Below are 13,731 nucleotides of genomic sequence, written 5' to 3'. Positions count from 1 at the left end.
GACAGGCCTGTGAGCTGTGGGATTGGAAAAAGACATACCCTTTTGAGCTAAAAACAAATTCTTGGGTTTGGACTGCAAAGATAGGCATCCAAGCTACAATCAAATGCTGCAGAGATTCAGGAACTCCCCTGAGTCTTATCTGAAGCTGCTCCTTCTGGAGGGAGCCCTTGTAATTGAGTTCCAAATAACACAGGGTAGAGGTTGTGATTGAAAACATTGAAAAAAAGGAAGTAACCATAGGAGAAACAGTACAGGGTATATAGCAACTCTGTAATATTCATGCAACCTTTTTGTAAATCTAAAACAAAATGTTTACTTAAAAAAAACCAAAATAGCCAATCAAACACCCAAGGATTAATTGATTACGTATGCATTTTCTTTTTAAAAAAATATTTAAAGTTTTTGCCTTGGCCCGTGTGGCTCTGTTGGTTGGGCATTGTCCCATGTACAAGAAGGTTGTTGGTTCAATTCCCAGTTAGGGCACATACCCGGGTTGTGGGCTTGATTGCCGGGGTTCTTGTTCCAGGATCTAGAAGGGTTCAGCAATCTGGAGAAAGGCTGTGTGTAACTTAAAGAGTCCTGAGACGAAGCATAATTTTGAAAGGCATTTGGAGGTCGGAGCTTAGCTAAAAGGAACTAAGATCTCCACATCTCAGGACCCCATGCTTTTTATTAACACAAATTGTCCTGAGGCAAGGCAGAGATCTACACTTCAGAGGGGTAGGGTTTCATATACAGAGTCCATTGTCTGGGGAAAATTAGCCTGCGGCTTCTCCAGGTGTTTGGCCAGTAAGAGGCAATAACATGTAGATTAAGATGCCCTGAGCTGTCTGGCAACAAGCAATCATCCCTTTTCAGATTTGGGGAAATGCCCTCAGCCATTCCCAACAGGTGACAACACATGTGACTCAGCCCTTGTTGAGTCCCCAAGTTCCATCAACCTTTTGATGAAACTCTTGCAATTATGACATGCTGGAATTGGCTTCTGGCACTTGAACCCTGGTAGGGGGTATGCAGGAGGCAGCCAATAGATGTTACACTCTCACATTGATGTTTCTTTCTCTCCCTCTCTAAAAATCAATTTTAAAAAATCTTTAATTTGTTTTTAATTTTTCAATTACAGTTCACATTCAATATTATGTTAGTTTCAGATGTACAGCATAGTGGTTACACATTTATATAACTTACAAAGTGATTCCCCCCCCAATAAATGTAATACTCACCTGACACCATATATAGTTATAGTACCCACCTGGCCCCATACATTATTACAATATTGTTGACTATATTCCCTATGATGTACTTTACATCTCCATGACTATTTTTTAACTACCAATTGGTACTTTTTAATCCCTTTACGTTTTTTCACCCAGCCCCACCCCCTTCATCTGTCAACCATCAGTTTGTTCGTTGTATCTATGAGTTTGTTTCTGCATTGTTTGTTCTTTTTTGTTGTTGTTAATCCTCACCTAAGGATATTATTCCATTGATTTTTGGACAGAGCAGAAGGGAGGGGGAGAGACAGAGAGAGAAACATCGATGTGAGAGTAACACATCGATTGGTTGCTGCCCACAAGGGGCCCTGACCAGGGCCGGGGAATCAAGCCTGCAACTGAGGCACGTGACCTTGACTGGAATCGAACCCGAGACCCTTCAGTCTGCGGGGCGATGTTCTATCAACTGAACCAATCTGGCTAGGGCATGTTTGTTCATTGTTTGGTTGTGTATATATAAGTGAAATGGTATCTTGTCTTTTAAAAAAATTTTTTTATTGATTTTTAGAGAGAGAGAGAAGAAGAGGAAGAGGGAGAGAGAAACATTGATCAGCTACCTCCTGCATACCCCCTACTGGGGATCAAACCTGCAACCCAGGCATATGCCCTGACTGGGAATCAAACCGGCAAATTTTCAGTGCACAGAATGATGCCCAACCAACTGAGCCACACTGGCCAGGGCCGTGTTTGTATGACCTATTTTACTTAGCATAGTACGCTCTAGGCGAACCTTTTGAGCTTGGCGTGTCAGCATTTTGAAAAACCCTAACTTAACTCTGGTGCCATGTCACATATAGAAATTTTTTGAGCCGAAACCGGTTTGGCTCAGTGGATAGAGCGTCGGCCTGGGGACTGAAAGGTCCCAGGTTCGATTCCGGTCAAGGGCATGTACCTGGGTTGCGGGCATATCTCCAGTGGGAGATGTGCAGGAGGCGGCTGATCGATGTTTCTCTCTCATCGATGTTTCTAACTATCTCTCTCCCTTCCTCTCTGTGGAAAATCAATAAAATATATTTTAAAAAAAAATTTTGATATTTGTAACCATAGTAAAACAAAGACTTATATTTTTGATATTTATTTTATATATTTAAATGCCATTTAACAAAGAAAAATCAACCAAAAAAATGAGTGCGCGTGTCACCTCTGACACGCGTGTCATAGGTTCGCCATCACTGCTCTAAGTTCATCCGTGTTGTTGCAAATGGTAAGATTTCATTTTTTTTTTAAATCCTCACCAGAGGACATGCTTCGAGAGAGGAAGTGGGAGAGACACATTGATGTGAGAGAGAAAATTGATCAGTTGCCTTCTGCATGCTTCCCTGGGGATCAAACCTGCAACCAGCAATTTTTCAGTGCATGGGACAATGCTCAACCAACTGAGCCACTCAGACTGGGCAGATTGCATTTGTTTTTATGGCTGAATAATATTCCATTATATATATATATACTAGAGGCCCGGTGCACAGATTCATGCACTGGTGGGGTCCCTCAGCCTGGCCTGCTGGGATCAGGCTGAAACTGGCTCTATGACATCCCCTGAGGGATCCTGGATTGCAAGAGGGCACAGGCCAGGCCAAGGGACCCCACCAGTGCACAGCTGGGGCTGGAAAGGGACCACGGGAGGGCTCCAGGGGGGCTCCAGGGCATGTCCAGCCCATCTTGTCCAGTCCCGATTGGCCAGACCCCAGCAAGCTAACCTACTGGTTGGAGTGTCTGCCCCCTAGTGGTCAGTGTGCATCATAGCGACTGGTCAAACTGTTGAATGGTCAGACACTTAGCATATTAGGCTTTTATTATATAGGATGCCACCTTTTCTTTTTCCAATTGTCTATCAATGGATACTTAGACGTCCATATCTTGGCTATTATAGATGACTAGAGGCCCAGTGCACGGAATTCGAGCATGGGTGTTGTCCTTAGGCCTGGCTGGTGATCGAAGCACGAGTGTCTGGTGTGGAAGGGCAGATCCCAGCTGACCTCTGGGCCCTGGGCAGCACCTGAGCCCCCGAGTCCCCACACGCCCCCCTCTGCTTAAGTCACGGCACCTGAGTCCCCACATGGAGATGCGGCGAGTGTGGCTGGACACTGTGAGGTGGGGCTCAGCATGGGCCTCTGGACCACCCAGCAGCGCCGCATGAAAGCCAGGCAGGCAGCATGCTCTCTCCTGGCTGGCCTCGCAGACAAGCTCCTGCATAAACCCACAGGGAGCCCAACCAGCCCCTGCGGTCCCGGTAGCTGCAGCCTGGCTCACCCAGGAGATGCCGCACAGGTGCGGGGTGGGCGCCTGGCACCTGAGCATGGGGGCTTCCCCTGCACGTGAGCCCTGCTGTCCTGGGGGAGGGTAGCAGGGGGAGTGAGAGTGGCGTGGCAGGCACCCCACATTCTCACCACAACTTCGTCCCCATCACCCCCGCCCCCAGGTAACTGATGAGAGGTTGCAGCACATCACCAACGCCCACCATGTTCCATGCCCCCCCCTCCCAGTGGTCATCACACATCATAGGGAGCGGTCGAACTCCCAGTCAAACGACAGCCCAAGGAGACAGTTTGCATATTAGGCTTCTATCATATAGGATGTTGCAATGAACATAGGAATGCATATTATCTTTTCAAATTAGTGTTTCTGTTTCTTTTGGATAAGTACCCAGAGGTGGGATTGCTGGGTTATATGACAGTTCTATTTTTAATTTTTTGAGGCACTTCCATGCTGTTTTCCACACACCAGTCTGCATTGCCACAAACAGTGCATGAAGGTTCCTTTTTCTCCACATCTTCACCAACACTTGTTTGTTGATTTATTGATGATAGCCATTCAGATGGGTCTGAGGTGATTTCTCATTGTGGTTTTAATTTGCATTTATCTGATGATTACTGACTTTGAGTATCTTTTTATAAGTCTGTTGACCATCTCTATGTCCTCTTTGGAGTACTGAGCTACCCAGCCAGGGACCTCTGCTCATTTTTGAATCAGATTGGGTTTGTGTTGTTTTTTGGTGTTAAGTTGTATGAGTTCTGTATATATTTTGGATATTAACCCCTTATCGGACGTATCATTAGTGAATATGTTCTCCCATTCAGTAGGTTGTCTTTTCATTTTGTTGATGGTTTCCTTTACTGTGCAAAAACTTTTAATTTGATATAGTTTCATTTATTTTTTCTTTTGTTTCCCTTGCCCAAGGAAACATATCCAAAAAAATATAACCAAGAGCAATGTCAAAGAGTTTATTGCCTGTGTTTTCTTCTAGGAGTTTTATGGCTTTGTATCTTACATTTAAGTCTTTATTCCATTTTGAGTTTATTTTTGTATATGATGTAAGAAGGAGATCTAGTTTCATTTTTTGCATGTATCTGTACAGTTTTCCTAACACCATTTATTTAAGAGACTGTCTTTACCCCATTGTATATTCTTTTTTTTATTTTATTGCTTAAAGTATTACAAAGAGTATTACATATGTGTCCTTTTTTCCCCCCACCCTTGACATTCCCCCGGCCTCCCCTACCCCCCAGTGTCTTATGTCCATTGGTTATGCTTATATGCATGCATACAAGTCCTTTGGTTGATCTCTTACCGCCCCCTCTCCTGCCCCCCAATCCTCCCCAGCCTTCCCACTGTAGTTTGACAGTTTGTTCGAGGCAGCTCTGCCTCTGTATCTATTTTTTTTAAAAATTTTTTTATTTTATTGCGTAAAGTATTACAAAGGGTATTACATATGTGTCCTTTTTTCCCCCCTGCCCTTGACAGTCCCCTAGCCTCCCCTACCCCCAGTGTCTTATGTCCATTGGTTATGCTTATATGCATGCATACAAGTCCTTCGGTTGATCTCTTACCCCCCTCCCTCCTGCCCCCCAACCCTCCCCGGCCTTCCCGCTCCAGTTTGACAATCTGTTTGAGGCAGCTCTGCCTCTGTATCTATTATTGTTCAAAAGTTTATAATGGTCTCTATTATCCATGAATGAGTGAGATCATGTGGTATTTTTCCTTCATTGACTGGCTTATTTCACTTAGCATAATGCTCTCCAGTTCCATCCATGCCGTTGCAAATGGTAAGAGTTCCTTCCTTTTTACAGTAGCATAGTATTCCATCGTGTAGATGTACCACAGTTTTCTAATCCATTCATCTACTGATGGGCACTTAGGCTGTTTCCATATCTTAGCTATGGTGAATTGTGCTGCTATGAACATAGGGGTGCATATATCCTTTCTGATTGGTGTTTCTGTTTTCTTGGGATATATTCCTAGAAGTGGGATCACAGGGTCAAATGGGAGTTCCATTTGTAGTTTTTTGAGGAAACTCCATACTGTCTTCCATAGTGGCTGCACCAGTCTGCATTCCCACCAGCAGTGCACGAGTGTTCCTTTTTCTTCACATCCTCTCCAGCACTTGTCGTTTGTTGATTTGTTGATGATAGCCAGTCTGACAGGTGTGAGATGGTACCTCATTGTTGTTTTGATTTGCATCTCTCGGATGATTAGTGACTTTGAGCATGTTTTCATATGTCTCTTGGCTTTCTGAATGTCCTCTTTTGAAAGGTGTCTATTTAGGTCCTTTGCCCCTATTGTATATTCTTGTCACAGATTAATTTACCATAAAGGCGTGGGTTTATTTCTGGGCTCTCTAGTCTATTTCATTGATCTATATGTCTGTTTTCATGCAAGCACCAGGCTGTTTTGATTACTATGGCCCTTTAGTATAGTTTGATATCAGGTAGCATAATACCTCCAACTTTGTTGTTGTTGTTGTTCTTCTTCTCCTGCTTCTTCTTTTTTAAAATATATATTTTATTGAAGAAAGGAAGGGAGAGAGAAACATCAATGATGAGAGAGAATCATTGATTGGCTGCCTCCTGCATGCCCACCACTAGGGAGTATCGAGCCTGCAACCGGGCATGTGCCCTAGGCTGGAAGCAAACCTGGGACCCTTTAGTCTACAGGCTGATGCTCTATCCACTGAGCCAAACCGGCCAGGGTCCCATTGGTTTTTAGAGAGAGTGGAAGGGAAGGGGAGAGACAGAGAGAGAACCATCTATGTGAGAGAGAACCATTGATGTGAGACAGACACATCGATTGGTTATTGCCCACACAAGCCCTGACCATGGCCGGGGATCGAGCCTGCAACCTAAGTATGTGCCCTTGACCAGAATCATACCCAGGACCCTTCAGTCCACAGGCTGATGCTCTATCCACTGAACCAAACTGGCTAGGGTTTCATTGATGTTTCTATCTCTCTCTTCCTTCCTCTCTGAATTCAATAAATAATATTTAAAAAATATAGTAATATTGTGCTACAGACTGGCTGTGACAATTAAATGAGACAGTGTGTTAAAAGTCCTTGGTTTGCTCTAGCCCATCCGTGGGCAAACTATGGCCTGCGGGCCGGATCCGGCCCGTTTGAAATGAATAAAACTATTGAAAAAAAAGACCGTACCCTTTTATGTAATGATGTTTACTTTGAATTTATATTAGTTCACACAAACACTCCATCCATGCTTTTGTTCCGGCCCTCCGGTCCAGTTTTAGAACCCATTGTGGCCCTCGAGTCAAAAAGTTTGCCCACCCCTGCTCTAGCCAGTTTGGCTTAGTGGCTAGAGCAGCCGTGGGCAAACTACGGCCCGCGGGCCGGATCCGGCCCGTTTGAAATGAATAAAACTATTGAAAAAAAAGAACGTACCCTTTTATGTAATGATGTTTACTTTGAATTTATATTAGTTCACACAAACACTCCATCCATGCTTTTGTTCCGGCCCTCCGGTCCAGTTTAAGAACCCATTGTGGCCCTCGAGTCAAAAAGTTTGCCCACCCCTGGGCTAGAGGATCGGCCAGTGGACTGAAGGGTTCCAGGTTCAATTCCAATCAAAGGCACATACCTCGCTTTCAGGCTCCTCCCCAGCACAGGCCCTGGTCAGGGCTTGTGCAGGAGGTGACCAATCAATGTGTTTTCCTCACGTTGATGTTTCTCTGTGTCTCTCCCTCTCCCTTTCTCTCTCTCTAAAAAAATCAATGGAAAAATATCCTCGAGTGAGGATTAACGGAAATAAGTCTTCTATATATGTAAAAGACTAATATGCAGTGTCCCCTAGGGAGTTCGACTGACTGGGAGTTTGATCACTTGCTATGATGTGTGCTGACCACCAGGGGGCAGCACAGAATGAAGGAAGGTCCCAGCTGGCAGCCAGCAGTTGGGGAAGGGAGGCCCCAGCCGGTGGCAGCTGCTAGGGACCCTACCCGTGCACGAATTTCATGCACTGGGCCTCTAGTTAATAAATAAAAATGTTTGGTTTATTGTCAGGACTTAGTAACTGACATTTTGAAGAACACTAGAGACAGTATATTTTTTCATCATCTATTACTGGGTAACAAACTATCCCAAAACGTAGTGGCTTAAAACAGACATTTTGTTTCTATCACATTTTTGTGGGTCAAGAACTTGGGCAGGCCTTGGCTGGGTGGCAGGGACTAGAGCAGCCGTGGGCAAACTATGGCCCATGGGCCAGATTCGGCCCGTTTAAAATGAATAAAACTAAAAAAAAAAAAAAGACCGTACCCTTTTATGTAATGATGTTTAATTTGAATTTATATTAGTTCACACAAACACTCCATCCATGCTTTTGTTCCGGCCCTCCGGTCCAGTTTAAGAACCCATTGTGGCCCTTGAGTCAAAAAGTTTGCCCACCCCTGGACTAGAGGACCCACTTCTAAGATGGCTTCTTCACTCATGTGCTGAGCACCTTGGTGCTCCTTGGTCTCTCTTCAGATGGCACATCATCCATCAGGGCCTCTCCATGTGACTCGGGCTTCTCATGGTGTGGTGATCTCAGCTCAGGGCAGTTGAGTGCTTACATAGCAGTTGGCTTGACTGAGTGTCCCAAGAGACAGGAACTGAAAGCTGCCAGTCTCTTAAAACCTGGAGCCTGAAACTGACACCAGGACCAGCTTCATGGTCCTGTGACCTGTGCAGCCACACAGGGCCCTGTACTTAGTTTGATGCACTGATTTTGCCATCTTGACATTAAAAAAATTTATTAATATTAAGTTGGCATACAATATATATTAGTTTCAGGTGTTCAACACAGTGAATATATATATATATATATATATATATATATATATATATATATATATATATATATATATAATAGAGGCCTGGTGTATGAAATTAGTGCATGGGGGGAGGCCCTCAGCCCGGCCTGCGCTCTCTCGCAGTCTGGGAGCCCTAGCGGAATGTCCCTGTGGGGGGGCGGGCCTAAGCCAGCAGTCAGACATCCTTAGTGCTGCCACAGAGGCGGGAGAGGCTCCCACCACCGCTGCTGCACTCGCCAGCAGTGAGTCTGGCTTCTGGTTGAGCAGTGCTCCCCGTGTGGGAGCACGCTGACCACCAGGGGGCAGTCCTACATTGAGCATCTACCCTCTGGTGGTCAGTGTGTGTCATAGCCACTGGTCATTCTGCCATTCAGTTGATTTGCATGTTAGCCTTTTATTATATAGGATATATTATGATGTGTTCATCACACAGGTTTTTTTTAATGTTTTTATTTATTTGAGAGAGAGAGGAAATGAGGGAGGGAGGAAGAGAGAGAGAGACATCGATGTGAGAAACACTGACTGGTTGCCTCCCATGAGTTTTTTTTTTAATTGATTTTTTACAGAGAGGAAGGGAGAGGGATAGGGAGAAACATCGATGAGAGAGAAACATCAATCGGCTTCCTCCTGCACACCTCCCACTGGGGATGTGCCCACAACCAAGGTACATGCCCTTGACTGGAATCGAACCTGGGACCTTTCAGTCTGCAGGCCGACACTCTATCCACTGAGCCAAACCTGTTAGAGCCACCACTGAGTTTAATAATCATCTATCATTTTACAAATTATTCGAATAGCATGGAATATATTCCCTGTGCTGTACACTACATTTTCATGGCCTAAAAATGTAGAATACTTCACGAAGTTGTATGTCATCCTTGTGCCATGGCTATGCTAATTTTCTCTGTATCTTTTTTTAAAATATGTTTTTCATTGATTTTAGAGAGACAGCAAGGGAGAGGGAGAGAGAAAAACATCCATGTCAGAGAGAAAAATCGATCGGCTGCCCCCTACTGGGGATTGAAACCACAACCTGGTCATGTGCCCAGACTGGGAAACAAACTGAGCCAGGGCTTTGTATTGTTTTAATTTTAGTACATGTGCTGCCAATGTGAGCACTGCCATCTTGAAATTCTTTTTTAAAAAAAATACATTTTATTGATTTTTCACAGAGAGGAAGGGAGAGGGATAGAGAGTTAGAAACATCAATGAGAGAGAAACATCGATCAGCTGCCTCCTGCACACTCCCTACTGGGTATGTGCCCGTAACCAAGGTACATGCCCTTGACCAGAATTGAACCTGGCACCGTTGAGTCTGCAGGCTGACGCTCTATCCACTGAGCCAAACCGGTCAGGGCATCTTGAAATTCTTAATAAATTTTTAGAAGGGATCTCTCATTTTCAGCTTGGGCTGCCAAATAATATATATATATATATATATATATATATATATATATATATATATATATATCTTTTGCTGTATTGTATTGATCTAAGTAAGCAGTTACAGAACCCACCTGTATTCAAGGGATGGGGATATAGATCCCACCTGTCATTGGGAAAAGTATCAAAGAACTCATGGTCATATTTAATGTGTCACAGCATGGTATAAAGAGGGGAAAGAGTACTGGAATGAAGAAATCTGAGGCTGAGTCCCAGTTTTACACATAGACCATTATCATACAGTATTATAAGCACAATGAGAGAGAAGTATTTATAGGGCCCAAGGGAAGTATTCTGAACTTACATATTTCTAGATGCAGTGAGCCTGCTACTAACAAACCACTTCAGCTTTTGGGACTTCAGTTTTCTTCCATTTGAAATGCGGAAGTTGCTTCTAAAATCATGAACCTCTAATGGCCCATTTATAATTCTCTAAATGTGTGTCTGATATGGTATTCATTAGAAAAAGTGTTTCACAGGGCTCACCAATGGGAGGAGGACATGGGAACAGAAGGTGAATGAGCCACAAAACAATAACTATTAGTTTAATCAGAAAGCCTGACCTGTGGATATAAATTCAAGGTCAGCTACCTCCAACTTGCACTTGTTTATTCCACAAACACCCATTATAGATTACAGGGCAGACACAGTGCAGGAGTGCTGGGCTACAGTAGTGAGCTCTCATCTTCAGGGGCTTACAGTTTACAGTGGGCAGGCGAGCGTGCAGACAGTTGCACCCCTAGTGTTGAGTGCTGTGGTAAGGATGGCATAGGTCCTTGGGAACCTGCTCTGAGCATGCAACGGGTGGGGGGGGAGGGTGCGGGGGGGGGCAGGCTGAGCCCTGAGGCTGAAGAGGAATTAGGTCTGGGGGGGGGGGTGGTGGAATATGGCATACGTCATATCCTATACAGAGGAAGTGGACTGCAAAAAAGCCCAGTAAAGAGAAAGCTGGGAGACTTAGGGAACTGAAAGCCACTCTGTGAGTTGGCAGTGTAGAAAGGGAACATACAGGGTGGTGGGAGAAACTGCCTAGACTAGAGGAAACTAGTAAGGGGGGTGGAGAAGATGAGGCTGGAGAGACAAGTTGGGGCCAGATCATAGGGAGCCTTTAAGCCTTGAGAGGGAGCTTGCTTGGATTCTACCCTGAGACGCAGGGAAACATTGAAGGCTTTGGAATTGGATAGTGGCCTCTCCAGTTTGGGTATAAGAAATCACTGAGGCTGTAACCGGTTTGGCTCAGTGGATAGAGCGTCGGCCTGCGGACTGAAGGGTCCCAGGTTTGATTCCGGTCAAGGGCATGTACCTTGGTTGCGGGCACATCCCCAGTAGGGGGTGTGCAGGAGGCAGCATATCGATATTTCTCTCTCATCGATGTTTCTAACTCTCTATCCCTCTCCTTTCTTCTCTGTAAAAAATCAATAAAATATATTTAAAAAAAAAAAAAAGAAAGAAATCACTGAGGTTAGCAGCGATTGCTGAGATCGGGCTGGTTGGGGGTGGGGCATGGTATGCTAGAAGTAGAGACTAGTAAGAGGCTGTGGTTTGTAGTCTAGGTGAGAAATGATGGTGACTGGAACTAGGGCAGGGACAGTGGAGATGGACTGAAATGGACAGATAAGAGAGACTTAGTAGAATCAACAAGATGATGCCCAAGTTTCTGGCTTGAGCAACAGTGTGGACAGTGGTGTGATCTACTGAGAGGGAAAGACCATGAGAAGAATAGTTTTCTGGTGGGAGGGTGGAAGGATCAAGGTTTCAGTTTTGGATGTGCAAATAACTATTGAAAAAAATGGGTTTGAACTGTGGGGGTCCATTTGTTTTTTTAAATTTTATTGTATTGATTTCAGAGATGGAGAGGGGGAGAGAGATAGAAACATCAATGATGAGAGAGAATCATTGATCAGCTGCCTCCTGCACACCCCACACTGGGGATCAAGCCCGAAACCCAGGCATGTGGCCAGCTGGAGGTCCATTTTTTTGCAGATATTTTAAAAAATACTATAGGTGTATTTTCTCTTATGATTTTCTTTTTAAAAAAAATTTTTTTTTTCATATTAGTGAGAGAGGAAAGGGGGGGAGAGATTGGTTGCTTCCTGCACGCCTCCTACCAGGGATTGAGCCTGCAGCTGGAGCATGTGCCCTGACCAGGATATCAGACCATGGACCTATTGTTGCATGGGATGTTGCTCAACCAACTGAGCCACACTGGCCAGGGCTCCTTTTGATTTTCTTAATAAAACTTTCTTTTCTCTAGCTTACTTCATTGTAAGAATATAATATACTAGAGGCCCGGTGCACAAAATTTGTGCACTGGTGGGGGGGGGTGTCCCTCAGCCTGGTCTGTGCCCTCTCGTAGTCCAGGACCCCTCACTCCTTACCACCCACCTGCTCACTGCTCCTTAGCACTGCCAAAGGCATTGAGCATCTGCCCCCTGATGGTCAGTGTGCATCATAGCAACCGGTCGTTTGCTGTTGGGTAGATTTGCATATTAGCCTTTTATTATATAGAATAATTCATATAATGTACAAAATACGTATCAATCAATTGTTTATATTATTGGTAAGGCTTCCAGTCAACAGCAGGCTCGTAGTAGTTAAATTTTTGGAGAGTCAAAAGTGATACGCAGGTTTGGCTCAGTGGATAGAGCGTCGGCCTGCGGAATCAAGGGTCCCAGGTTCGATTCCGGTCAAGGGCATGTACCTTAATGGTGGGCACATCCCCGGTGGGGAGTGTGCAGGAGGCAGCTGATCAATGTCTCTCTCATCGATGTTTTTAACTCTCTATCTCTCTCCCTTCCTCTCTGTAAAAAAAATCAATAAAATATATATTAAAAAAAAAGTGATACGTGGATTTTCAGCTGTGCAGGGGTAGGTGCCCCTAACCTCCTCATTGTTCAAGGGTCAGTTGTATTTAGTTTGAGATGGCTGTGAGACTTCCAGTTGGAGATGTCCAATAAACAGTTGGGTTGTGGATATGCAAGTCAGGAGAGAACTGGAGGTAGCTGTGGGGTGAAGGGAGGGGTTTTATTTTGACCTGGGAGTGACAGATTGTTTGCATAATGACTTGAAGTACAGAGAAAAAGAGGGACAGGTAGGAAGACAGGCACATTCAAATAGTCAGTGGATCAAAGCTCCCTAGGGTTGGGAAGGAATGAGTCAGAACAAGACCAGGGATTTTGTCTTATAGAGCAGAGTGAAGGAGTTAAGAGTTCAGACTCTGGCGTCAGACTGTCTGGCTTGGAACATTTGATTCTATCACCTTCCAGCTGTGAGACCTTGGGCAAGTCACTTACACTCCCTGAGTCTCAGTTTCCTGGACTATAAAATGGGGAAATTGCCCTGGCCAAGTAGCTTAGTTGGTGAGAGCATCATCCCCGATATGCCAAGGTTGTGGGTTTGATCCCCAATCAGGGCACATATAAGTATCAGCCAAAAATAAATAAGTGAAACAACAAATTTCCCTTCCTTCTTCCTTCCCTCCCTTCTCTTTCAAATCAATCAATCAATCAATCAATCAATTAATAAAAAATAAATGTATTTATTTGCTGGGGATCAAACCAGCGACCTTATGGTACATGGGAGGACACTCAACCAACTGAGCCACACCAGCCAGGGCCTCCTTAGGCTCCTCTTGACTGTGATAGTGTCTCAGACTGTCCTTGTTTTTGACGACCTTGACAATTTTGAGGGGTACCGGTTAAATATTTTGTAGGGTGCCCCTCTATTGGATTTTGTTTGATGTTTTTCTCATGATGAGACTGAGATAAGTTTTAGGGAGGAAGATCACAGAGGTAAAGTGCCATTCTTTTTTTTTTAATATATTTTATTGATTTTTTACAGAGAGGAAGGGAGAGAGACAGAGAGTTAGAAACATCGATGAGAGAGAGAAACATTGATCAGCTGCCTCCTGCACACTCCCTACTGGGGATGTGCCCAC

Source organism: Myotis nattereri (genome assembly GCF_964212035.1).
Source record: "Myotis nattereri genome assembly, chromosome: X".
In the NCBI taxonomy this organism is placed as follows: domain Eukaryota; kingdom Metazoa; phylum Chordata; class Mammalia; order Chiroptera; family Vespertilionidae; genus Myotis; species Myotis nattereri.
The sequence above is the reverse complement of the archived record's forward strand: the minus strand, read 5'-3'. Positions refer to the sequence as shown.